The sequence below is a fragment of the Rhinatrema bivittatum genome, chromosome 1 (genome assembly GCF_901001135.1).
Source record: "Rhinatrema bivittatum chromosome 1, aRhiBiv1.1, whole genome shotgun sequence".
NCBI lineage: Eukaryota > Metazoa > Chordata > Amphibia > Gymnophiona > Rhinatrematidae > Rhinatrema > Rhinatrema bivittatum.
The window spans coordinates 261,764,369-261,788,680 of NC_042615.1; the positions used below are offsets into that span (position 1 = coordinate 261,764,369).

Genomic DNA, 24,312 nt, shown 5'->3' on the forward strand with positions numbered 1-24,312 from the left:
ATCTGAGGACTACCATCCTGCTTGTCCTGTGAGAAAGCAAGTGTTGCTTACCTGTAACAGGTGTTCTCACAGGACAGCAGGATGTTAGTCCTCACGAAACCCGCCCGCCGCCCCGCGGTGTTGGGTTCGCAACGTTTTGTTGTTTTATTTTTTCGGCACTGCCTGTAGCTATCAAATAAGACTGAAGGGGGACCCCTGCTGGCTGCAGGGTTAGTGCCATGCTGGGCATGCCAAGTAGGGGACAATCAAAGTTCTGGAAACTTTGATAGAAGTTTTCCGTGATTGGGCTCCATCCTGATGATGTCATCCATATGTGAAGACTAACATCCTGCTGTCCTGTGAGAACACATGTTACAGGTAAGCAACACTTGCTTTATCAGTAGTTAGTATGGTTTTACTATTATAACTGATGCTTTATGTTTCTTGATTTTATTTGTTTTATGAGGAATGGTGGTTCTGTTTTTCCATTGTTAATACACAGAGTCTGGCTTCTTGGGGTTTCCATTTCAGTTTTTGTTTAATTTGTGCTCCTTTATTTTGTATTCTGTATTTGGTGAGGGTCTGTCTCTGCTCTGTGTGTGTGACCACAATGAGAGATTCTGCTAGCATAGGGATCTATAGCAATCTGGTTTGTTTTGTTTCCTCAGTAGGTGGTGTATTGGTATTCTAGGACCCAGTGTAATATTTACCCTTGCTTTTTCACAGGTAGGGTTATTGTTGTTTGAGTCCTTGGTGTTATTACTGTAATGTTACAATGGGATTGCAGTATAGATTTTGAGTGTCTTTTTTCCGGGGTTTTGTGTTAGGTCACAATGTGCCTGGCAGTGGAAGATGTTTGTGCTGCTGTTACTGTGAGGTGACACCAGAATTTGAAAATATATTTTAGTATGATGAGCTGTAAGGGAAACATCCAAGCTCCATTGTTTGGGGGAATTTCAGTGGATGCACAGAATTACAGAACTGGAGGTGCAGGATTTATATTGACATTCTGTCCCTTCCTATAAAATCCAGGCTTCACTCTCATAGCCATATAGAATTAGTTGAATGAGGCTATCAAACAATTTTATAGTGTGAAACTGGCCAGCTTCTTAAAATTATGCAGAAGACCCTTTGGACTTTTTTTTATTAACACCAAATATTCAAAAGCTGTGTTCATCCCATCAAGCTCATATATCTCATTAAAGAGATAAATTGAATAACACAATAGCTTTGTTTTATTATTGTTACTCATAAATTATAACAATAACATTAATCTTGGAATATTATATATTTTTAATATAAATGAAAGGTTTTCACAAGATAGGTTGTGTCGTGAAACATTTTATTATGTATATATTTAAGGAAACATAAATTGTCGAAATACATTTCATTCGTTTAACCTTTAACCTCTGGTTTGCAAGTAGACTGAATTATTGTGTCACGAAATTATGTTTGTCTAAAAAGTGTGTCACCAACATGAAAAGTTTGGAAAGCTCTGAACTAACCTATAGTGTTTATCTGGATCAAATAACGTTGTTGTCCTCCCACTATAAAGTCTGAGCATGTCCAAAAAGTTCTGTATTTTCTCTCTAGCTGTTGGCAGAGAAGGACATGCTACTAGAAGCTCTCAGAGTTTAAAAAAAAAGCTTTATAAACTTTGGGATTTGGCACAGGTTAAAGGGTTGCTTCTCCTCTTTTCTGTGGTGCAGTGATCTCACACACAATCACTATGCCAGAAAGAGAGGTAGTACAGTGCTGCTAATTTTTAGTTTTCTCTTGGAGAAGGGTCAGGGTGGGAAGCAGTTTGGAGACTGCAGTTGCAGCAGTGCTATATATTTGTTTTTTTTTTTATCTCTGTCCAAGACTAAAGAGAAAAAGAGTCTTACCAGGCTGCCAGTCTTGTCTGTTAATGTTTAACAGTTTTTTTGTGTATGGGATCAGTCAACACTACTGCACTCAACACAGCACAACACAGCACACATACACTGTATATATGTGTGTGTGACACAGTTCTCCATATATTTAGTGGTACTGTGAGTAGGGATACAATTTCAGTATCAAATTCATTTGTTTAGCCCAGGGGTCGGGAACCCATGGCTCGCGAGCCAGATATGGCTCTTTTGAGGGCTGCATCTGGCTCGCAGACAAGTGTCGCCACACTTTCCCGCTGCTCCCCGGTCCTCCTCCGCCCGGGCTTAAAATGCTGTCAGCCTGGGCGGAACGCGGAAGGACAGCTGGAGTCAGCGGCACTGGCGTACTCTCTTCTTCCCGCCCCCCCCCGGCGGCCCGGAAGAGGAAGTGGAGAGTATCGGGTGCGTGAGCGGCAAGAAGAGGCCACGCTAGTGCGCTCGGCATTGAATGAGCGAGCAAACACACATGCTTGCTCACTCATTCACTCTCTCTCTCCCCCACCCCGGGAACTCGCGGCGGCAGCAGCAGCCTCCTCCCAACGCTAACCTCTTCATTTTCAGCCCTCGCGGAGGAGGAGTCCCATCGGCCTCGGTTGAACCTCTTCATTTTCCTCCGAGCCGCGCTGCAGTCTTCTTTTCTTCGGGCCGATGCCGAGCGCACTAGCGTGGCCTCTTCTTGCCGCGCACGCACCCGATACTCTCCACTTCCTCTTCCGGGCCGCGGGGGGGGGGGGGGGGGCGTGTGTGTGTGAGTGTGAGATTGCATTTTTGTGAATGATTGAGAGCCTGTACATGTGAAAGAGAGTATGTCTGTGATTGAGAGCGAGCATGAATGTAAGTTTACCATTGGGAACCTGTATGTGTAAGTTTGTGATTGAAAACCTGTTTGTGTGAAAGAGTATGTGTGTATGATTGAGATCCTTTGTGTGTGAGAGAAATCATGTGTATGTATGATTAAGAACCTGTGTGTATAAGTAAGAGAGAGATCTCTACACAACAAGAAACTGGAGGGAAGCGGAACAGAGGAAAATCCATTTACAGTAGATAATGTATGGGAAGAGCTAAAGAATCTGAAAGTGGACAAAGCCATGGGGCCTGATGGGATTCATCCAAGGATACTGAGGGAGCTCAGAGATGTGCTGGCGGGACCGCTGTGAGACCTGCTCAATAGATCCCTAGAAACGGGAGTGGTGCCGAGTGATTGGAGAAGAGCGGTGGTGGTCCCGCTTCACAAGAGTGGGAACAGAGAGGAGGCTGGTAACTACAGACCGGTTAGCCTCACTTCAGTGGTGGGAAAAGTAATGGAGTCACTGTTGAAAGAGAGAATAGTGAACTATCTACAGTCAGGAGAATTGATGGACCAGAGGCAGCATGGATTCACCAGAGGAAGATCCTGTCAGACAAATCTGATTGACTTTTTTGACTGGGTAACCAAGGAATTGGATCGAGGAAGAGCGCTCGATATCATATACTTGGATTTCAGCAAAGCTTTTGATACGGTTCCGCACAAGAGACTGGTGACTAAAACGAGAAGCTTGGGAGTGAGTGCCGAGGTGGTGACCTGGATTGCAAATTGGTTGACGGACAGAAGATAATGTGTGATGGTAAATGGAACCTTCTCTGAAGAGAGAGCGGTTTTAAGTGGTGTACCGCAAGGATCGGTGTTGGGACCAGTCCTGTTCAATATCTTTGTGAGCGACATTGCGGACGGGATAGAAGGTAAGGTTTGTCTTTTTGCGGATGACACTAAGATCTGCAACAGAGTGGACACGCCGGAAGGAGTGGAGAGAATGAGACGAGATCTAAGGAAACTGGAAGAGTGGTCGAAGATATGGCAGCTGAGATTCAATGCCAAGAAGTGCAAAGTCATGCATATGGGGAGTGGAAATCCGAATGAACTGTATTCGATGGGGGGGGAAAGGCTGATGTGCACGGAGCAGGAGAGGGACCTTGGGGTGATGGTGTCTAATGATCTGAAGTCGGCGAAACAATGCGACAAGGCGATAGCTAAAGCCAGAAGAATGCTGGGCTGCATAGAGAGAGGAATATCGAGTAAGAAAAGGGAAGTGATTATTCCCTTGTACAGGTCCTTGGTGAGGCCTCACCTGGAGTACTGTGTTCAGTTCTGGAGACCGTATCTTCAAAAAGACAAAGCAAGATGGAGGCGGTACAGAGAAGGGCGACCAGGAAGGTGGAGGATCTTCATCGGATGACGTACAAGGAGAGATTGAAGAATCTAAATATGTACACCCTGGAGGAAAGGAGGAGCAGAGGTGATATGATACAGACTTTCAGATACTTGAAAGGTGTTAATGATCAAAAGACAACGACAAACCTTTTCCGTAGGAAAAAAATCAGCAGAACCAGGGGTCACGATTTGAAGCTCCAGGGAGGAAGATTCAGAACCAATGTCAGGAAGTATTTCTTCACGGAGAGGGTGGTGGATGCCTGGAATGCCCTTCCGGAGGATGTGGTGAAGACCAGAACTGTGAAGGACTTCAAAGGGGCGTGGGATAAACACTGTGGATCCATAAAGTCAAGAGGCTGCCAATGAAGAGTGGGTGACTCGCCAGAATGATGGCTACTGCCTGGAGTCAATACCCTTATTAAATAAACATACACATGCTTACTGTGACTCCAACATCGCTCTAAGCTTCAACAGCAAGAGGAAATGTGGAAAAAAGTATTCACACTCACAAAGAGGGGAGTAGCTGGCTTGTTACGGTGGTTACTACCCCAAATCAAATAAGCCTGATACTTCACTTTCAATGCATATACAGCATAGTTCTCTGATTCAACGGCAGGGGAGAAGAAAAACTGATACTTCACACATCCAGCAGAGCTCTCTGCTTCAACGGCAGGGGAGAAGAAAAGAGGGTTCGCACTCACAAAGCGGGGAGTAGCTGGCTTGTTACGGCGGTTACTACCCCAAACCAAATGTGCCTGATACTTCACTTTCGATGCACATCCAGCATGGCTCTCTGCTTCAACAGAATGGGAGAAGACTGATACTTCACGCATATCCAGCATAGCTCCCTGCTTCAACGGCAGGGGAGAAGAAAAACAACCAATAAGGGCTGTATAACGTAGTCTGAGTAAAACAAATAAGCATGGGTGTAGCTTGCTTATTGCGGCGGCTACTACCCCTAACTAATCAAGCTAGATATTTCACTTGGATGCAGCTCCATCACTGCTCTCTACATTAAAGGTGGGGGTGGAAGGGAAATAGAACCAAGAGCTAAGAGAAACAGATAAGTATGAGAGAAAAAATGTGTGAAGCTTGCTGGGCAGACTGGATGGGCCATTTGGTCTTCTTCTGCCGTCATTTCTATGTTTCTATATGTTTCTATGTGTGTCTGTGTGTGATTGAGAGCTGGTTTAGGTGATGGAGCATGTGAGTATGTGATTGAGAGCCTGTGTGTAAATGAGAGAAAGAGAGGACATGTTTGTAAGCATGTGAATGAGAGTCTGTGTGTGAGAGAAAAAGACAGCATGTATTTATGTGATTGAAAGCCTGTGTGTGTGTGTAAGCGTGAAAAGATAGACAGCATGTGTGTAAATGTGTAATTAAGAGCCTATATAAGTGAGAGAGAAAAAACATGTGTATATGTGAGTACTGAGAGCATGTGTGTATAGGTGTGTCATTGAGAGCCAGTGTGAGAGAGAGAGCGCTGGTATGTGACTGAGAGAGGAGAAAGTTCCAAGCAAACCACCCCTCTTCCTGCTAATTCAGAACAATCTCAGGACACCTGGATATCAAACGTTCCCAGGTATGCAGAGCAAAAAAATTTTTGTATCCTTATTATTTTTCATTACTGGGTGTTTGTGTCTGCTATTTTGAAATATTTTGTTGGTATCTGGAAATGTTTTATATGAGTTTTTAATTATTGGATATTCCACTCATCAGCTGTTTCGAAATATGTTCTTTTTGTTAGTACAGTTTTACTGCTGATGATTTTATATTTCTTGATTTGTTTTATAAGGATGGGTGATGTTTCTTTTTTCCTTTGTTACACTGCATACAGAGACTCTGGCTTGTTGCAGTTTCCAATTCAGTTTTTTCTGCATGCTTCTAGTTATGCGTTTTGGTCTCTTTATTCTATGTTAGGTGATGGACAGCGCGTGATTCAGGTGAGGTTTTCTGCTGGCGTGTAGTTTCTGTGTAGGACTCTATAGCAGCCTGACTTGGTCCGTTTTCCTAATAGGAGATGTATTGGTGTCTTAAGGCCTGGTGTAATATTTTCAGAGACTTATTGTACTTTAAAAGTGTGATCTTACATAAAATGCACACATTTACTTGTATTTAGTTTTAAACATATTGTATGGCTCTCATGGAATTACATTTTAAAATATGTGGCGTTTATGGCTCTCTCAGCCAAAAAGGTTCCTGACCCCTGGTTTAGCCAAACCCCATGTAGGCAGTGCACGTCAACAAATTCTATGTCCGGGAAAGAGAGAGGAAGGGATGTTGGCCACTTTAGCAGTAGCAGCAATTTTAAAAAAAGCAGTCCTACACCTAAATTGAAGAGGAAGTCCAGATTGGCAAGAGAGGAAGGCAACTCAACACAGAAGAAACCGATACTTGGAGAGCATGTGTCATTGCCAAATGTTCTTCTGCCTCTTGTTTTAGAACAGAAGGAAAAGTTGGGAGCATCATCCAAGATTGGAATTATCAGGACAGGGGGGTGTAGCAGAAGTACAATGCCCAAATCCAGCAGCACACTTCTCTTTGGTTACTACTTCTAAATCAGTATTTGCACCAACTGATGGAGAATCTTGTCTGGGGTTCTCTGAATCATAAGATACTGAAGCAAGTCTAGGGTTATCTGGCTAACTAAGGGGTTGATTTTAAAAATAGCGCACAGCCGTCCATGTGCACCCGGTTCCTGGCGGGGCACACATGGACGCACCCATTTTATAACATGCGCACAACTTGCACAAAAAAGCAGGGGCAGATATCCATAAATACCTTTTACTCATGTCAAGTTTCAAAGTGAAAATATGCAACTTACTGCAAAGTCCACAGATAAAAAAATAGGATTTTGTCCCAAAGCAAACAATCTAAATATTTCTCCCTATGGGGGTTATTTTCTAAGGCTAGCGCATGCGAAAAGGGACTTTTTGCGTGCGATAGCTAGATCGGGGAGGAGTCGGAGCAGCACCTGGGCAGACGCCGCAAAGAGCGCGGACGGCGAAAAGGTAAGGAGCCTTTTCGCTTCCAATTACACGCTCAATAGCACCACCTTGTACGATGGCACTATTGGGTGTGAAAGCCGGCAGCGATCGCAGGCCCACCCCCCGCTTCGCCCTCTTGCACCGCGAGATTCATAGAGCTGTGTGTCATTAGAAAATCCCGGCCTAAGTGAGCAACAGGCAAGGAATCAAAGTACTCCATTCTAATATCTTGCATTTAATTTTTAAGGGACATTTGTCAGGTTTATTAAAATTGGTGACAATCTCAGAAAGATGTCTTATTAGCGGCAATTTTTATTAAGACTGTTATTTGCCAGTGTTTGATGGCATTTTTAATCCACATAGATTGCATTCAGTTTTCAAAATAAATAGCATATGTTCTTGTTGAACATAGGCACGAGCAGTGCATTGTACTTAGCACCTGCTATTAGTTCTTGCAGCGGAGCAGAGGCAAAATAACCCACATATGTATATTTCAAAGGCACACGTACATGCATTTTTACTCTCCTTACATAAATACGCCCTCAAGAATGCTTCTATATATTCCGGCTGAAAGTACATCCACTGGGAAAGCCTGCACATACTTTTAGCCAGGGAGGGGAAGGCAATTTTCAGGCAAGCTATTTTACCTAAATAAATAGTTTCTTTGGATAAATGGCTTTGAGCATTAACTTTACCACATGTTCTGCTATACCTTGCATTTATTTTAACCACTGACATTTATTTAACATTTGTATTAAAAGTGTGAATATTGTATTTGATGGTGTGGTCCATCACAATTGCTGATATTTGTTCACAAATGTAGAATAGCATAGATATGCAACCTTAAGCAACAGGTACTCGGCAGCAGATTAACAGGAATTAATTTTGGAGGATGAGCTTGTCTTGATGCCTCAATTTGCATATCTGTTTTTTGTTTTTGCTACATTTTATAATTTACTGTGTGCTTAATTTGCTGTTTGCAATAAAAAAAAAAAAGAAAAGCAAAAAAAAAGAAAACCATAGACTCCTGATCAAGCGGAAAGTAAAAGCTGCAATGAAAACAAACTTCTGCACAATTGAGATCTTTAAACTTTTTCTGTGGACAAACAGCAATAAAGACAGCAGCACAAGTGTGTGAAGTCATTCGTCAGTACCATGCTGAAATATGCTTTCTGAGCTCAGAAAGACAAAGCATGTTTGAGCATGCGTAAGAATTCCTGCACTGCCACCACCATGCGCATTCCTCAGTCTTTCTATTTGCTAAAGTGAGCAGTTGGGTTTTGTGCTCAGCTGTCGACCCAAATTTTTGAGTTTTAGCAACATAATTTATTTACTTTCCTTTTCTTTAATAATTTATTTCCTAGCGTGTAGCAGTTGGACTCAGGACCAATGGGTATAGTGTACTCCTGATAGGAGACGGATAGGAGACGGATCAGATTTCAATCTGACGTCAGCCCCAGTACATATACCCCTGCAGGAAGAGCAGCTCTTCAGTATTTTCCGTCTCCATAGCAGTTAGGGACTCTATGCACGCTAGCACAGTGTTAGAGTAAATTTTACCAAAGAAACCCAAATTAAGAAGCAATCTTACCTCTACAGACTAGCCCCGCTCTCCTGCGGTGACACCCATTGGGTCCCTCCCCCAGTCGAGATTCCCGATGGGGTTTCCGCGATCCCTCGGAGGTGAGCCTCAGTCAGGCGGCCGACCTTCGGCGGAGATGTAGCCCCCGACATCGGGTGAGGCTGAGAGGCAGTGGGTGCAACCTCGAGCGCGGCGATGAAGGTATTTCCCTCTCCCCCGCAGCCAGAGATTGCCCAGAACGAAACCGGGAAGCGCCGGGACAAGGTAAGGTAGAAATCTATTTAAAAGTCTCTGGTCTTCGAAGCTCAAGAAGACGCACAGGTCGCCAGCCGGGACCAGTGCCACTGGGTTGATCCGCCCTAGCAGGACTAGACCCTGGTCAGATCCGAGGGCCCTCCCACATGGGGACCCTCCGAGGTGGTCGCCATATTGTCCGCGTGGTCGCCGTCACCATTTTGGCCCTGTCCACGGCCCTGTCCGCCATCTCGATCCATGCGCACAAATACATCGGGCGCACAAGTGCCGGGTGCACAAGCGAGGCGCATAGCCACGCGCTCATTGTGCTGGGCGCATAACGTCGACCCGTGTACACAACAGAGCGCACATCTCTCGGCACGCGCGCACTAAACCTACATGTGCATCTTCGACGCACAACTGTATTTTTCCTGGCGTGTAGCCAGATGGACTCAGAATGAATGGGTATAGTATGCTCGTGCTAGCAGTTGGAGACGGATCTGATGTCCGCACGGGTGTATATATACCCCCACAGGAAGCATAGCAACTTAGTAATTTCCGTCTCCAAAGCAGTTTGGAGAGCCTGCACGTTCGCGGAGCGTGTTTTCCAAATCTACTTTCTACTTTTCATTTTTTCTAACAACTTCTACAGCATAGAGCCCCGCACTCCTGCGGTGATACCCTAAGGTCCCTCCCCCAGTAGAGTTTCCCGGGGTGATTTCCGTGATCCCCCGGAGGTTTAAGTCCTCGGTCCGGTGGCCGAATCGCGGCAGGGACACAGCCCCCGGGCGAGGTTCGGGTGAGGCTTACGAGGCGCCTCGGTCCTGGCGTGGACGAGGCAGCGGGTGCATATCCTCAAATGCGGTTGTGAAGGTATTTCCCCTCTCCCACCACAGCCGGAGACCGCCCGGGTTCCAGCCGGGAAGCGCCGAGGATCAGGTAAGGTGTACGGCTTTTACTTCTGGTCTCCGAGGAACTGAGGATCGGCGGCGTGGCACGCCGAGGAGGGCGCCATTTTGTGGCCTTGTTCAGGTATTGAGCGCCCGTAATAGGCGCATATTCTATTCCTCCTTGTGCGTATATTGCTAACCGCTTATTGCTGAGAGCATATTGAATGACATTGAGCGTGTATTGCTAACCGCTTATTGCTGAGAGCATATTGAATGACATTGAGCGTGTATTGCTAACCGCTTATTGCTGAGAGCATATTTGAGTGACATTGAGCGAGTATGGCTAACCGCTTATTGCTGAGAGCATATTGCATACCATTGAGCGTGTATTGCTAACTGCTTATTGCTGAGAGCATATTGAATAACATTGAGCGAGTATTGCTAACCGCTTATTGCTGAGAGCATATTGCATACCATTGAGCGCGTATTGCCAACCGCTTATTGCTGAGAGCATATTGAATTACATTGAGTGTATATTGCATATTGCATTATTGTGCGCCTGTTGTATTAAGCGCATATTGCTGCCGCATATTCTAATTGTGCGCCTGTTGTATTCCGCACATATTGCTGCTGCATATTATTAAGCGTCTGTTGTGCTCAGCGCATATTGCTGCCGCATATTATTATTGTGCGCCTGTTGTATTAAGCGCATATTGCTGCCGCATATTAGTATTAAGCGCCTGTTGTGCTAAGCGCATATTGCTGCCGCATATTATTCAATGGAACAGAACGCCTCAGCGTCTTCAGCGGGGGCGCCTCCTGCCTCCGGCATTAAAGCCCTCGGCCTCTGCTCTGCATGCCAGCTTAGAGCCACGCACAGTGAAGAGCCAGACTCCCTTTGTGCCCAATGTGAAGAGGCAGTGGGACCCTCGGGCCAGGACCAATCTCAGCCACGATTTGCTGACAGTTCCCCAGGGGCTACCCCGGATTTAGCGGTCAGTCTCGACCAATCGGGAATCCCGGGGGATCTTGTACCCCGGGGATTAGAGGCTGCTTCAATTTCCTGGGTAGATCTCTTTAAGGGGATTCATGCCTTTGTACAGATGCAAACGGCTTCCCGTCCAGGCCCTGCGGTTCCTGCTGTTTCTGCGGTCCCTGCGGTGCCTGCGACTGCGGCGGCCGCTGCGGCTGCCGCTGCGGTGGCGGCTCCAGCGGATCCTGTTCCTGGACCCTCACGCCCTTATCGTGAGCGGGACCTCCCGCCGCTGGACAGTCCAGATCAGTCAGACCAGGAGGTTTCACAGGATGAGTCTGAACTCCCGGACGAGGGGGAACTTCCCCCAGGGATTGAGCCATATAGAACCATGAGGCGGTTCTTCCCTAAGGAGGATCTCTCGGACCTGGTGTCCTAGTGCCTGGCAGAGTTGGATATTACAGGTCCCAGCGCTACGGTGCCCTCTGCGCAGAACCCCCTGCTGGAAGGTCTTCGTCCTACAGCCCGCCATTTTCCATTTTTGCAAGCAGCACAACTGATAGATTTAGAATGGGCCGCACCAGCGGCCGCATTCAAAGGGGGTCGGGCCCTGACGGGCATGTACCCACTGGCGCCGGCTATCCAGGAGCTGCTGGCATGCCCTCAGGTGGACGCCTTGATTAGCGCTGTGGTCAAGCGCACTACCATTCCAGTTGAAGGGGGGGCGGCCCTCAAGGAGCCTCATGACCGGCGACTGGACACCATTCTGAAACAGACTTTTGAGGTGGCAGCTCTATCTTTGCGGATCGCAACCTGCTGCACAGTGGTGACGCGTGCCTGTTTGTCACAGGTCAGGAACAACGCTCCAGCAGCAGACATGGAGTCCGCTCTCTCGTTCCTCACGGATGCTGCATCAGACCTAGTCCGAACAACAGCCAAGGGGATCTCATCCTCTGTAGCTGCCAGGAGGCAGCTCTGGATCCGGAAATGGTCAGCCGATGCACCTTCAAAGACACGCCTCACCAGATTGCCCTTTAAGGGCTCTTTCCTTTTTGGCAGCGACCTTGATAAACTGGCCAGCACATGGGGCGCTTCTCCAGTACCTCGACTGCCGGAAGATCGGTTCAGGAGGAATCAGCGCGCCTTTCCAAGGCCCTCCAGGGGTAGAAGCTCCCAGCGCTTCATTCCCTACAGGAGTCGCTACCAGGCACCTCGTCCTCCGGCCAGGAACCAGTCCTTTCGGACCAAGCAGCGCAAGAGGGGAGCAGGCCTGGGCTCCGGTCCCGGCCGCGCCTCACAATCAGAATCCGCCGATCCATCTGGGGGACGGAGCCATAAGGGGACAGGTTAACCCTCTTCTACCCCAGATGGGTCGAGATTACGTCGGACCGGTGGGTCCTCGCCATCATCCGAGAGGGGTATTATCTGGACTTTCATCATCTCCCTCCAGACAAGTTTGTGGAATCCTCCTGTCCCACACACAAGAAGGCAGCATTGGAAGCTACCCTGGCGAGACTCCTGTCCTTGAAAGCCATTATCCCAGTTCCTGCCTGGGAAGTGAATTCTGGACACTATTCCATTTATTTCATGGTACCCAAGAAAGGGGGCACCTTTCGGCCCGTACTGGACCTCAAGTCGGTCAGTCGATACTTACGGGTCCCGAGGTTTCGTATGGAAACTCTGCGGTCCGTCAAGACCGCAGTACAGCCAGGAGAATGTATTTATTTATTTATTTATTCAACTTTATATACCGACTTTCAAATACATGTCAAGGCGGTTTACATCCATATAATTTGCATATAATTGTCAGAAGCCTACCTGCATATCCCGATCCATCCGGATCATCAGCGCTACCTAAGCTTCAAGGTTCTAGGACGCCACTTCCAGTTCCGGGCTCTGCCCTTCGGGTTGGCCACGTCACTGCGGACCTTCACCAAGGTGGTCGTAGTGGTAGCAGCGGCACTCAGGCGGGAAGGAATTCTGGTCCATCCCTACCTAGACGACTGGCTGATCAGGGCGAAATCTCGAGAGGAGAGCCATCGGACAACCGACAGAGTGATCGCCCTTCTGGAAAGCTTGGGCTGGGTAATCAACCTCAGCAAGAGTTGCCTACAGCCTTCCCAGTCACTGGAATACCTGTGGGAGTACAGTTCGACACCCGGGCAGACACTCCTCACTGCCAAGAGAAAGTTGAAACTTCAGCAGCGTGTCCAGTACTTGATGGGAGCCAGTCGGCCCATAGCTTGGGATTATCTGCAAGTTCTCGGTCTCATGGCATCCACCCTGGAAATGGTACCTTGGGCAAGGGCCCATATGAGACCTCTACAGCACTCCCTGCTCTCTCGCTGGAGCCCCCGGCTACGGAACTATTCCACGCACCTACCTCTGCCGGCCAGAGTACGGACCCAGTTACGGTGGTGGTTGCAGTCCAACCACATGAGTAGGGGGTCGCAGATGTCCTCCCCCACGTGGACTCTGCTCACCACAGATGCCAGCCTGAGCGGCTGGGGAGCACACTGCGAAGAACTCTCCGCATAAGGGTGGTGGAACAGAGAGGAGTCAGCGTGGAACATCAACCGTCTAGAGGCCCGGGCAGTCCGATTGGCATGCCTTCGATTTGCTCACAGACTGAAGAACAGAGCAGTCAGAGTGATGTCCGACAACGCCACCACGGTGGCATATATCAATCGTCAGGGCGGAACCAGAAGCCGACAGGTATCGCTGGAGATCGCCCTACTGATGACTTGGGCAGAGGCGAATCTTCAGGACATCTCCGCCGTCCACATTGCCGGGAAGGACAACATCACGGCAGACTTCCTCAGCAGAGAAAGCCTAAATCCAGGAGAGTGGCAGCTGTCACCCACAGCCTTCCAGATGATTGTGGATCACTCGGGGATTCCGGACATGGATTTACTGGCGGACAAGTCCAATGCTCAAGTACCCAGATACTTCAGCCGCAAGCGCGACCCGTTCGCACACGGAATCGATGCCCTGGTTCAGCCATGGCCTCCAGGGACTCTGCTATACGCCTTTCCTCCGTGGCCTCTGCTGGGCGCCATCATCCACAAGATTCAGAAACACCGGGGCTTAGTTCTTCTAGTGGCACCAGATTGGCCAAGAAGACCCTGGTACGCGGACATGAGAAGACTACTGGCAGGGGAGCCCATTCCCCTGCCTCCTCTGTGGGACCACCTACGTCAAGGTCCCATCCTCCACGAGGATCCAGCTCAATTCTCTCTTACGGTCTGGCCATTGAGAGGGCTAGACTGAAGAAAAGAGGTTACTCGGAGCCCGTGATAGATACACTCCTCCGAGCTCGCAAGTTTTCCACTTCCCTCACCTACGTAAGGATCTGGAGAGTATTCGAAGCATGGTGCGACACTCATGGCACCAATCCACATGCGACTACAATCCCTATTGTGTTGGATTTCCTGCAAGATGGACTTCAGAAGGGTCTCTCCCTCAGCTCCATCAAGGTTCAGGTGGCTGCGCTGTCTTGCTACGGTCCCAGGAGGGATGGCAAGACCATTGCCAAGCACCCAGATGTTTCGCGTTTCCTGAAAGGAGTCAAGCATATTCGTCCGCCACTGAAGTGGCCTGTGCCCTTATGGAACCTCAACCTTGTTTTGGATTTCCTCGCGGGATCCACCTTCAGACCCCCTTCGGGGCCTGTCTCTCCATTCTCTAACCTTGAAGATGGTGTTCTTGCTGGCTGTATGTTCAGCACGCCGCATCTCAGAGATACAAGCACTGTCCTGCCGTGATCCCTTTCTCAGGATCATTCCTGAGGCTATCCATCTTCGCACGGTCCCCTCCTTTCTACCTAAAGTGGTTTCACAGTTTCATCTTAACCAAATCATATCCTTGCCTACCACGGCAGGTTTGAAGAAATCTGAAGAAGGGCGTTTATTACGCCATCTCGACATTGGCAGATTGCTGCCCAGATATCTGGAAGTGACACAAGAAGTACGAAAGACGGGACCATCTGTTCGTCCTGCACAGCGGAAAGAAACAAGGTGAAGCGGCCTTTCGGCCCACCATCGCCCGCTGGATTAAAGAAGTTATCAGAGCAGCTTATGTAGAGGCTGGGAAATCTCCGCCTCTACAGGTCAAGGCTCATTCTACTAGAGCACAAGCGGCATCCTGGGCAGAATCCAGGATGCTGTCGCCTGCAGAAATATGTAAAGCGGCGACGTGGTCCTCCCTCCATACCTTCTCCAGGTTCTACCGTCTGGATGTCCAGGCCAGGGAGGACACAGCATTTGCGAGGGCGGTACTACATGGTCCTCAGGCAGCCTCCCGCCCAGGCTGGGAGTAAAGCTTTTGTACATCCCATTCGTTCTGAGTCCATCTGGCTACACGCCAGGAAATGTTGAGATTACTTACCTGATAATCTCCTTTTCCTTAGTGTAGACAGATGGACTCAGCATCCCGCCCAGCTGCCTGTGTACATGGGTTTCACCGATTCAAGGTAAGCCATGTCATCTGTTTCCATAAGAGCGTACACTCTACCAGGTGTCAGCGCCTTCCGGTTGGGAATGCTGGCGGTCTCCAGCTACTATCAATCGATCAGGGGAATCCTGTTTCACTATTTCACTGAGCGTCAGTACACACATCCATAACAGCTTTTGCAAGGAAGATTACTAAGTTGCTACGCTTCCTGTGGGGGTATATATACACCCATACTGACGTCAGATCCGTCTCCAACTGCTAGCATGAGCATACTATACCCATTCGTTCTGAGTCCATCTGTCTACACTAAGGAAAAGGAGATTATCAGGTAAGTAATCTCAACAGTATGCGCACAAACCATGGCTCCACCGGAAAATAAGCTCAGGGCCTTTGCCCAGCATGCCACATTAGAGCTGTACAGCATGAGGAGGCTACGGCACTGTGTATACAGTGCGAAGAGGCCCTAGGGGACCCAACTCAAGGCTCTCCCCAGCCGGTACTGGACCCCAGCCCTTCGAGCGGTACGCCAGACCTAGCATCACACAGCGGGACCCCCCCAGGGACACGGCGCCCCCTAGTCTAGACCCAGCTTCTATTTCCTGGGTGGAATTCTTCAAAGGCCTGCATACCTTTGTCCACAAGCAATCGGGGCCTTCTACAATGCGGTCACAGGCACCACCAGAGGACCTCAACATGACAGGACCCTCTATGCCCAGGGAGGTGATCCCACTGCCCAGAAGCCCCTCCTTTGGGCACACGGTCCTCTCAGAGGAGGAGTCAGAACCCCTGGAGGAAGGGGAACTCCAGCCGGAGACAGAACCCCAGCGAACCATGAGCCGCTTCTTCACCAAGGACGAACTTCCAGACCTGGTCACGCACAGCTTAAAAGAGCTTCCCATCACTGGCACAAGCGCCTCGGGGGAACCTAAGCTGAACCCACTTTTGGAGGGACTTCGTCAGACCTCCCGCCATTTCCCACTATTACAAGCCATCTAGCAGCTAATTGACCTGGAATGGGAGGCCCCAGAAACCACATTCAAAGGGGGCTGGTCTCTGCAACCATGTACCCTCTGGACCCCGCCGCCAAAGATCTCCTAGCATGTCCGAAAGTGGATGCCATGGTCTGCGCGGTCTCGAAGCGTACTACCATCCCGGTGGAGGGAGGAGCAGCCCTCAAGGATGCTCAAGACAGACGTCTGGAATCTATCCTCAAACAGTCCTTTGACGTCTCCGCTATGTCTTTACAGATCGCGGCCTGCTGTGCCATGGTGACACGCACTTGCTTAGCACAGACCAGGAACAACACTCCTGGGGAAGCCCTGGAACCAGCCGTATCATTTCTCACGGACTCCACTTCGGATCTGGTACGCATGACAGCTAAAGGAGTCTCATCCGCCATGGCAGCCAGAAGACAAATCTGGCTCTGAAACTGGTCAGCTGGCACATCCTCCAAAACGAGACTCACAAGGATGCCTTTCAAGGGAACACTCCTGTTCAGGAGCTAACTAGAGAAACTAGCCAACAAGTGGGGCGAGTTCCCACTGCCGCGGCTCCTGGAGGACAGGACTAAGAGAAACCAGCGATCCTTTCCCCGCACCTCCAGAGGCAGAGGATCACAGCGCTTCAACCCATAGAGAAGCTCATACCAAGCGGCCCGCCCCACAGGCTGGAACCAGCCTTTTCGGAACAAGCACAATAAAAGGGGAGCCAGCTCGGGCTCAGGCCCCAGCTACACGCCACAATGAAGATCAGCCGACCCATCCAAAGGGAGAAGTCATAGAGGGAAGACTGGCCCTATTCTACCAAAGATGGGTCGAGATAACTTCGGACAAGTGGGTCCTATCCATCATTCGAGAGGGATATTACCTGGATTTCCACCACCTCCCTCCGGACAACTTTGTGGAATCTCCCTGCCACGACCCTTCCAAGAGAATGGCAGTGGAAGCTACACTGACCAGATTACTAGCCTTAGAGGCTATAACACCGGTGCCTCCACAACAAATAAATACTGGCCATTATTCCATCTGTTTTATCGTTCCCAAGAAGGAAGGAACGTTCAGACCTATCCTGAACCTCAAGGCGGTCAACCGTTACCTGAAGATTCCCCGCTTCTGCATGGAAACCCTATGCTCTGTAATAAGAGCGATACAACCAGGAGAGTTTCTTACCTCCCTGGATCTGTCAGAAGCCTACCTACACATTTTGATCCTTCAAGAACATCAGCGCTTCCTACGCTTCTCGATCCTGGACCGTCACTACTAGTTCTGGGCACTACCTGTCGGGTTAGCCACTGCACCCTGGACGTTCACCAAGATCATAGTGGTGGTGGCAGCAACACTGAGGAAGGATGGAATCCGCGTGCACCCTTATCTAGACGATTGGCTGATCAGAGGAAAGCCACCAGGCAACCAACAGAGTCAAAACTCTACTGGAGAGCCTCGGGTGGGTGGTCAACACAAGCAAGAGCTGCCTGCAGCCTTCCCAATCTCTAGAATACCTGGGAGTCCGGTTCGACACCAAACAAGCAAGGTCATCCTGACATCGACAAGGAGATCAAAACTGATGACCCAGTTACAAACCCTGTGGAATGAACTTCGCCCCACAGCATGGGATTATCTACAAGTTCTCGGCCTCATGGCATCCACACTGGAAGTAGTCCCATGGGCACGGGCTCACGTGAGACCCCTACAACACTCACTACTATCACGATGGAATCCACTGTCCCAGAACTACACCGTATGCCTTCAGCTCCCAGACAGAGTTCGGGCCCAACTACGATGGTGGCTACAAGATACCCACCTGAGCCAGGGAACGAGACTATCCTCCCCAACCTGGATCCTACTCGCCACGGATGCCAGCCTACGAGGATGGGGAGCACACTGCCAGGAGCTAACTGCCCAAGGGCAATGGAACAAAGAAGAGTCGGGATGGAATATCAATCGCCTAGAAGCCCGGGCAGTCAGACTAGCCTGTCTGAGATTCGGTCACAGACTCCAAGGCAAAGCGGTCAGTGATGTCGGTCAACGTCACAATAGTGGCCTACATCAACCGTCAGGGAGGAACCAGAAGCCAACAGGTGTCTCTGGAAATAGACCCCCTAAAGTCATGGGTGGAAGTGAATCTTCAAGAGATCTCAACCGTCCACATTGCCGAGAAAGACAATGTCGCAGCGAACTACCTCAACAGAGAAAGTCTCGATCCAGGAGAATGGAAATTGTCAACCACAGCATTCCAATTGATAGTAAACCGTTGGGGAACACCAACCATGGACCTCCTGGCAAGCCGGTCCAGCGCCCAGCTGCCCAGTTTCTTCAGCCGCAGGCAGGAACCCCAGTCCCAGGGAATCGATGCCCTGGTACAGACCTGGCCACAGGAGGCTCTGTTATACTCCTTCCTTCCATGGCCCCTATTGGGTGCGATCATCCACAAGATAGAACAACACAGGATGCCAGTACTTCTAGTGTCCCCGGACTGGCCTAGAAGACCATGGTACGCAGACATGCGAAGACTACTGGCAGGGAACCCCCCTGCCTCTACCTTTACTCAGAGACCTGCTCCAACAGGGACCGATCTTCCACGAGGATCCAGCTCGATTCTCTCTTACGGTCTAGCCATTGAGAGGACTCGCCTAAGGAGGAGAGGATACTTGGGGGCAGTAATTGACACCCTACTCCGAGCACGCAAATTCTCCACATCCCTAACATACATAAGGATTTGGAGAGTATTTGAATCCTGGTGTGAGGACCACGACATCATACCACACTCAGTCAAAATTCCTGCGATTTTTGGAATTCCTACAGAACGGACTACAGAAGGGATTGTCCCTCAACTCCAAGGTACAGGTGGCAGCCTTGTCATGCTACGGAACCGAGAGCGGCAACATAGCCTCTCACCCGGATGTCTCCCGCTTCCTGAAAGTTGTCAAGCACATCCGACCACCCCTAAAGTGGCCGGTGCCTCTTTGGAACCTCAACCTGGTCCTAGATTTCCTAGCAGGAACCTCCTTCAGACCTCTCCGCGGCCTGTCTCTCCGGCTATTTACATTGAAGACAGGCTTCCTGCTGGCAGTCTGTTCAGCTAGTCGCATATCCGAGCTACAAGCACTGTCCTGCCGGGAGCCGTTCTCAGACTCACTCAGGGAACCATCCAGTTACGCACAGTTCCCTCGTTCCTCCCCAAAGTGGTGTCTCACTTCCATCTTAACCAAACCATCTCGCTACCATCACCAGATAAGCATAAGAATTTGGAAGAAGCTCGAAGTCTACGACATCTCAATGTCGGCAGGCTCCTAGTCCGATACCTGGAAAGGTCAGAATCCGTACGAAAGACGGACCATCTATTCATTCTTCACAGTGGGAAGAAGCAGGGGGAAGCGGCCTCGCGAGCAACCATAGCCCGCTGGATCAAAGAAGTCATCAAGGCGGCCTATGTGGAAGCAGGCAAGCCACCGCCTCTACAAGTCAAGGCCCATTCTACTAGGGCCCAGGCAGTGTCCTGGGTGGAAACAAGATGCTGTCACCCGCTGAGATCTGCAGGGTGACAACATGGTCCTCCATCCACACCTTCTCCAGGTTTTACCACCTGGATGTTTAGGATTGGGAGGACACAGCATTTGCAAGGGCAGAACTAAGTGGGTCACGGGCAGCCTCCCACCTGATTCGGGAGTAGCTTTTGCACATCCCATTGCTCCTGAGTCCATCTGCTACACACTAGGAAATGGAGAAATTACTTACCTGATAATTTCGTTTTCCTTAGTGTAGACAGATGGACTCAGCATCCCACCCACGGCTGCCATTACTCATGGAATTCTCGGGGGACATCCACGGGAGCGAGTGATTCAAGGGTAAGCCATTCTTCCTTCATCTAGGACATCCATCCTACCAGGTGTCGACGTTTCTCGATTGAGGGCACTGGCAGTCTCCAGCTATAGCCAATTCAACCAGTTCAAATTAGTCAAGTCAACCAAGTTATAAAATTATAAAGACTCCAAAATGGACTTGTCTTTTACTCCCAAGACTTTGCAGGCCCTAAGATTCATAATAAATTTCAAGAAGTCTCACTTGACTCCTACCTATCAGCTGAGAGTGCTCCTGCATACCCAGAAATATAAGCTTTCCTTCCAGTCCAACAGATAATTAAATCTCTCTGCAGTCACCATTGGGTAATCACTAGGTCCTTCCTAAGAATGTTAAGCCACTTGGCAGCTATGGTACGTTACCCCTTTTGCACATCTAAACATGAGGCAAGCCCAATGGCATCTTTAATCTTGATGGAACCAACACCTTTATCCAATGTCCCACAAGATAGATATCTCCAATCATCTCATTTGTTCCTTTCAATAGTGGCGAGAAATGAAGACAGCCTTCCCTGCTGTCAAAACATCCATCTTCTGCTAATACAAGTTCTAACAACAGAAGCCTCCCATCAAGGTTGTGGAGCTCACTTCAGCGTGGTTTATTCTCAAGAGACATGAACATCTCAGAATCCAAAAATTGTATTACCTGCAAAACTCCAGGGCCCCATCACTAGCTTCAAATTTATTAGATTAATCTTTTACCATTTTTGGATCAAATTTTCTTTTGGAAATGTTTTATTGATGACGTTTTTGTTTTATGATCTGGTACAATAATTACTTTTTTGAATTTGGTCATTGAAAAAACATATGAGGAAACATTTGAGACTATATATATCACAAGATCACAGAAATACATTTTATGTATTATCATAGTTTTCAACCTTTCGCGTTGTTTGCCTTTTACACAGTTTCTAAGATATAGAAGACAATTGCCCTAAAACAGCTGCGTATAGAAGAAAATCTCATGTTTTAAGAGAAAAATTGATAAATAGAGGCTGTTCAAACTCAGCCTCCCATGTGCTTTCATGAGAGCATTATATAGTGACAGTAGTCAGTTGCTATCCACTATACAAATGTCGTTGGATACAGATGTTTTGACTTGTATTACCAAATACTATCCCATGTCAAGAGAAATGGTTAAAAGTATTCACCGACTCTGGCATATTTTGTCCGTGCTTCCCTGTTTTGAATATCAAAATAAGAATGGCATTTTCACAAGGCAAAAATCTGAGGGAATGTTTATCACCTCATTATTATCTTCAGCATCACCACAGACCAGATAGATGTGAGCCAGTTGGTCATTAAAAATGTGGGCATTGTACAGCCTGCAAAGTTATGTTAAAATGTTAAGATTTCATTCATCCTAAAACGCAGAAGAAATATCCGCTATGGTTCCTAACTAACTGTGCAAGTACTTATGTAGTAAATTTGATTCAGTGCCTATTAGGAAAAACTATTCATTCTTTGAGAATAAATGAATCTAGAAGCTGTTTCAAGACCAAGAAATTGATCATACTCCTAGTATTTCATTGCATTGAAAAAGGTCACACTTTTAACAGTTTGAAGTACACAGTAATTTGTCATATCCCCTGTTTACCATGAGGGGGCAACTGGGACCATTTACTTTTGAATTATGAACAGAGATGGATTTTTTTAATGGATTCATTTGAGTTCAGTGATTTTAAGTTAGTATTGAGTGATTGCCTTTATTATAAAAGTTTAATTTCCTGATGTGTAGGAACTATTCCTTCAAGAAATCGATTCGATTGGATAAGTGTAACATCGTGTCTTGGATACTTTGATTGGACAAGTGTGTATGCAGTGATTTAAAGTTTTACTTGCTGTTTTGCTAGGTGCATATTTCTCTCCATTATCTTTCCTTCCTTTTTTTTAGTGAATGAACAGTGTTAGACCATGCCCACAACATTTTGATTGTATAATGTTTGAATCCAGAGATTTGTCTGCTTCCTTCCTTCCTTCCTTCCTAAGTTGCAGATCATTTCAAAATGAAAGTAGGCAGATTGCAACTGAATGATTATAAAAATGGAGAACATGAAACATGCAGATTGAATTAAACAGACTCAATTGTTTATTTTGTATATATTTTTATCTAGAAGTCGTCCTGAGTTAGCGTTAATGCGAAACATGGTAGCATTGACCAGAGACAGCTTCGGCATTTTCATTCCAAGCTGAATAGAGCAAGCGCCTTTGGATGCAGTGGTTTTTTCACAATTCTGCAAAATTAAAAAGGTTTTGTGATTTTGGATTGCAAACAGAGCAAGTACAGGATTTTGAGAACACATAAGACAAGAAATGAATAATTGTTTAAAAAATTAAAACTGACAAAAAGAGTATACTATTCACTGGTATATGAGCACTACATGAACTTATAGAAGTTAAAGGAGGTTTTTTTGATCTATGATTTGACAACTGAGCTATTAAAGGTTGTATACCTTTTTTTTTCTCATTCTGAAGTCTTTTTCCTCCTTAATTAAAAAAGACCATTGACATACAAATTATCACAGTTCGCATCTTTACATATAAAACAAACAAGGGGAGGGGGACAGTCTTAAAACTTTGCAAGGAAACTCTCAGAAAACAGAATTGGGCAATTATGAGAAATATTCAACTTTCTGCAATTTATCTTCCTGGAAAAGGCAATGTCTTGGCAGACAGTCATGAATAGTCTCTCCATCCCAGCACAGTACAGTTTTTCTGTCATTGGGGAGCTCTGTACATCAACCTTTTTGTGTTTCCCTACAACCACAAGTTACCTCTATTATTCCAAGAGATCAATGCAAGACTCTGTTGTCAGATGCATTTTCAGTTTAGTGAAGCAAAGGATTTGAAGTGTCTGAAAGGTGGATTATAAATCAAATTAATTTTCTGCCTTTCCTCTCATTCCTGTTATTTCAAAGACAATATTCAAATTAAGAAAGGACTCAGAAACAGTGATTCTCATAGCCCCATTTTGGCCTTCTCATATCTGGTTTCCATGGTTGCACCAATTCATCTCACATTTCCTCACTCAGTTCATGGGCTCTGTGCGCTTTCATAGCATGGATATTGAGAGCAAAGTAGTACAAACCATGTCCCTCCCAAGACAGGTAAAGCAAATAATTTTAGCAGCAAGAAAACCTGCTTCCAAATGATCATATAACTTCAAATGGAAAAGATTTTCTCCCTGATCCTCAGCTCATAATGAAGATAATTTTATATGTCCTACCACTTTGCTATTTCACTACCTTCTCCACTTTGCCAATTCAGGATTAGTCAAATTCAGTTAGAATACATAAGTACTATAGAGGCTTCCCATCAACAATCAGCAGTCAATAATGTCCAAGTTTATCAAAAGTTTATACCTCCTGTAACCTCCAATCAAGATCAATGGGATTTAAATATAGTTCTTTCTCAGCTTATGAAGCCTATAATCAAACCTTTAGTTATTGTGGACCTTAAATTCATGACTTGGCAACTGTTGTTTTTTATAGCTGTTACTGCATCTCACAGTCTGTGAACTTCAAGTATTAGTGGATTTTGCTCATTCTACCCAGATTTTGAAGAATATAGTAGTATTAAGAATACATACAAAAATTTTGCCTAAGATAGTGTCTCAGTTCTATTTGAAAAAATTGATTGGGCTTCCAATTTTTTTCCCAAAACCTCATTCTTCACCAGTTATACAGTCTTCATACTGTAGACTGCAGAAGAGCTCTCTGGTTTTACTTGGAATGATCTAAATCCTTTAGAAAATCATCTTATTTCTCTGTTATGATGCCATCAAAAAATAGCTTTTCAATCAAAGATCTCTATCCAGGTGGATGCTTTATGCATATCTCATTGTTTCTTGATTGTAGCAACTAATCTTCCACAAAATGTAAGAGCTTATCAAATTCTAGTAACTGTAACTTGGATGTCACATCTTGAATTGATTTCCATTCAAGATATCTGCAAAGCGGCCACATGGTCATCCATGCACATCTTTAACAAACTCTATTGTTTGGACCAGGACTCTGATAGTGACAGTAACTTTGGCCTGACCATTATAAAAGCTTCAATTTCTTGCTTTCCTCTTTGTGTTGCAAGGTGCCCCAGTAAAAAAAAAATAAAAAATTCATGACAGCCCTCAGCTTTGGAGTCCCCATTTGTATGGCTGCTTTTGTTGCTGCTTGTCTACAGAAAAAATAATGTTGCTTACTTGAATTCTCATTGAATTGCCACATGATCCTTCCCATGTCCCCATTTAGTTTAAGCCAACTTGT

General features: G+C 47.0%; 1 protein-coding gene across 2 annotated transcripts in view; it reads left to right on the forward strand.

The window, feature by feature from the left end:
* The window catches only part of C1H20orf27 (chromosome 1 C20orf27 homolog), a 162,155-nt gene that overhangs the window by 95,123 nt on the left and 42,720 nt on the right, over positions 1–24,312 (forward strand). The gene's annotated exons all lie outside the window — the stretch shown is intronic.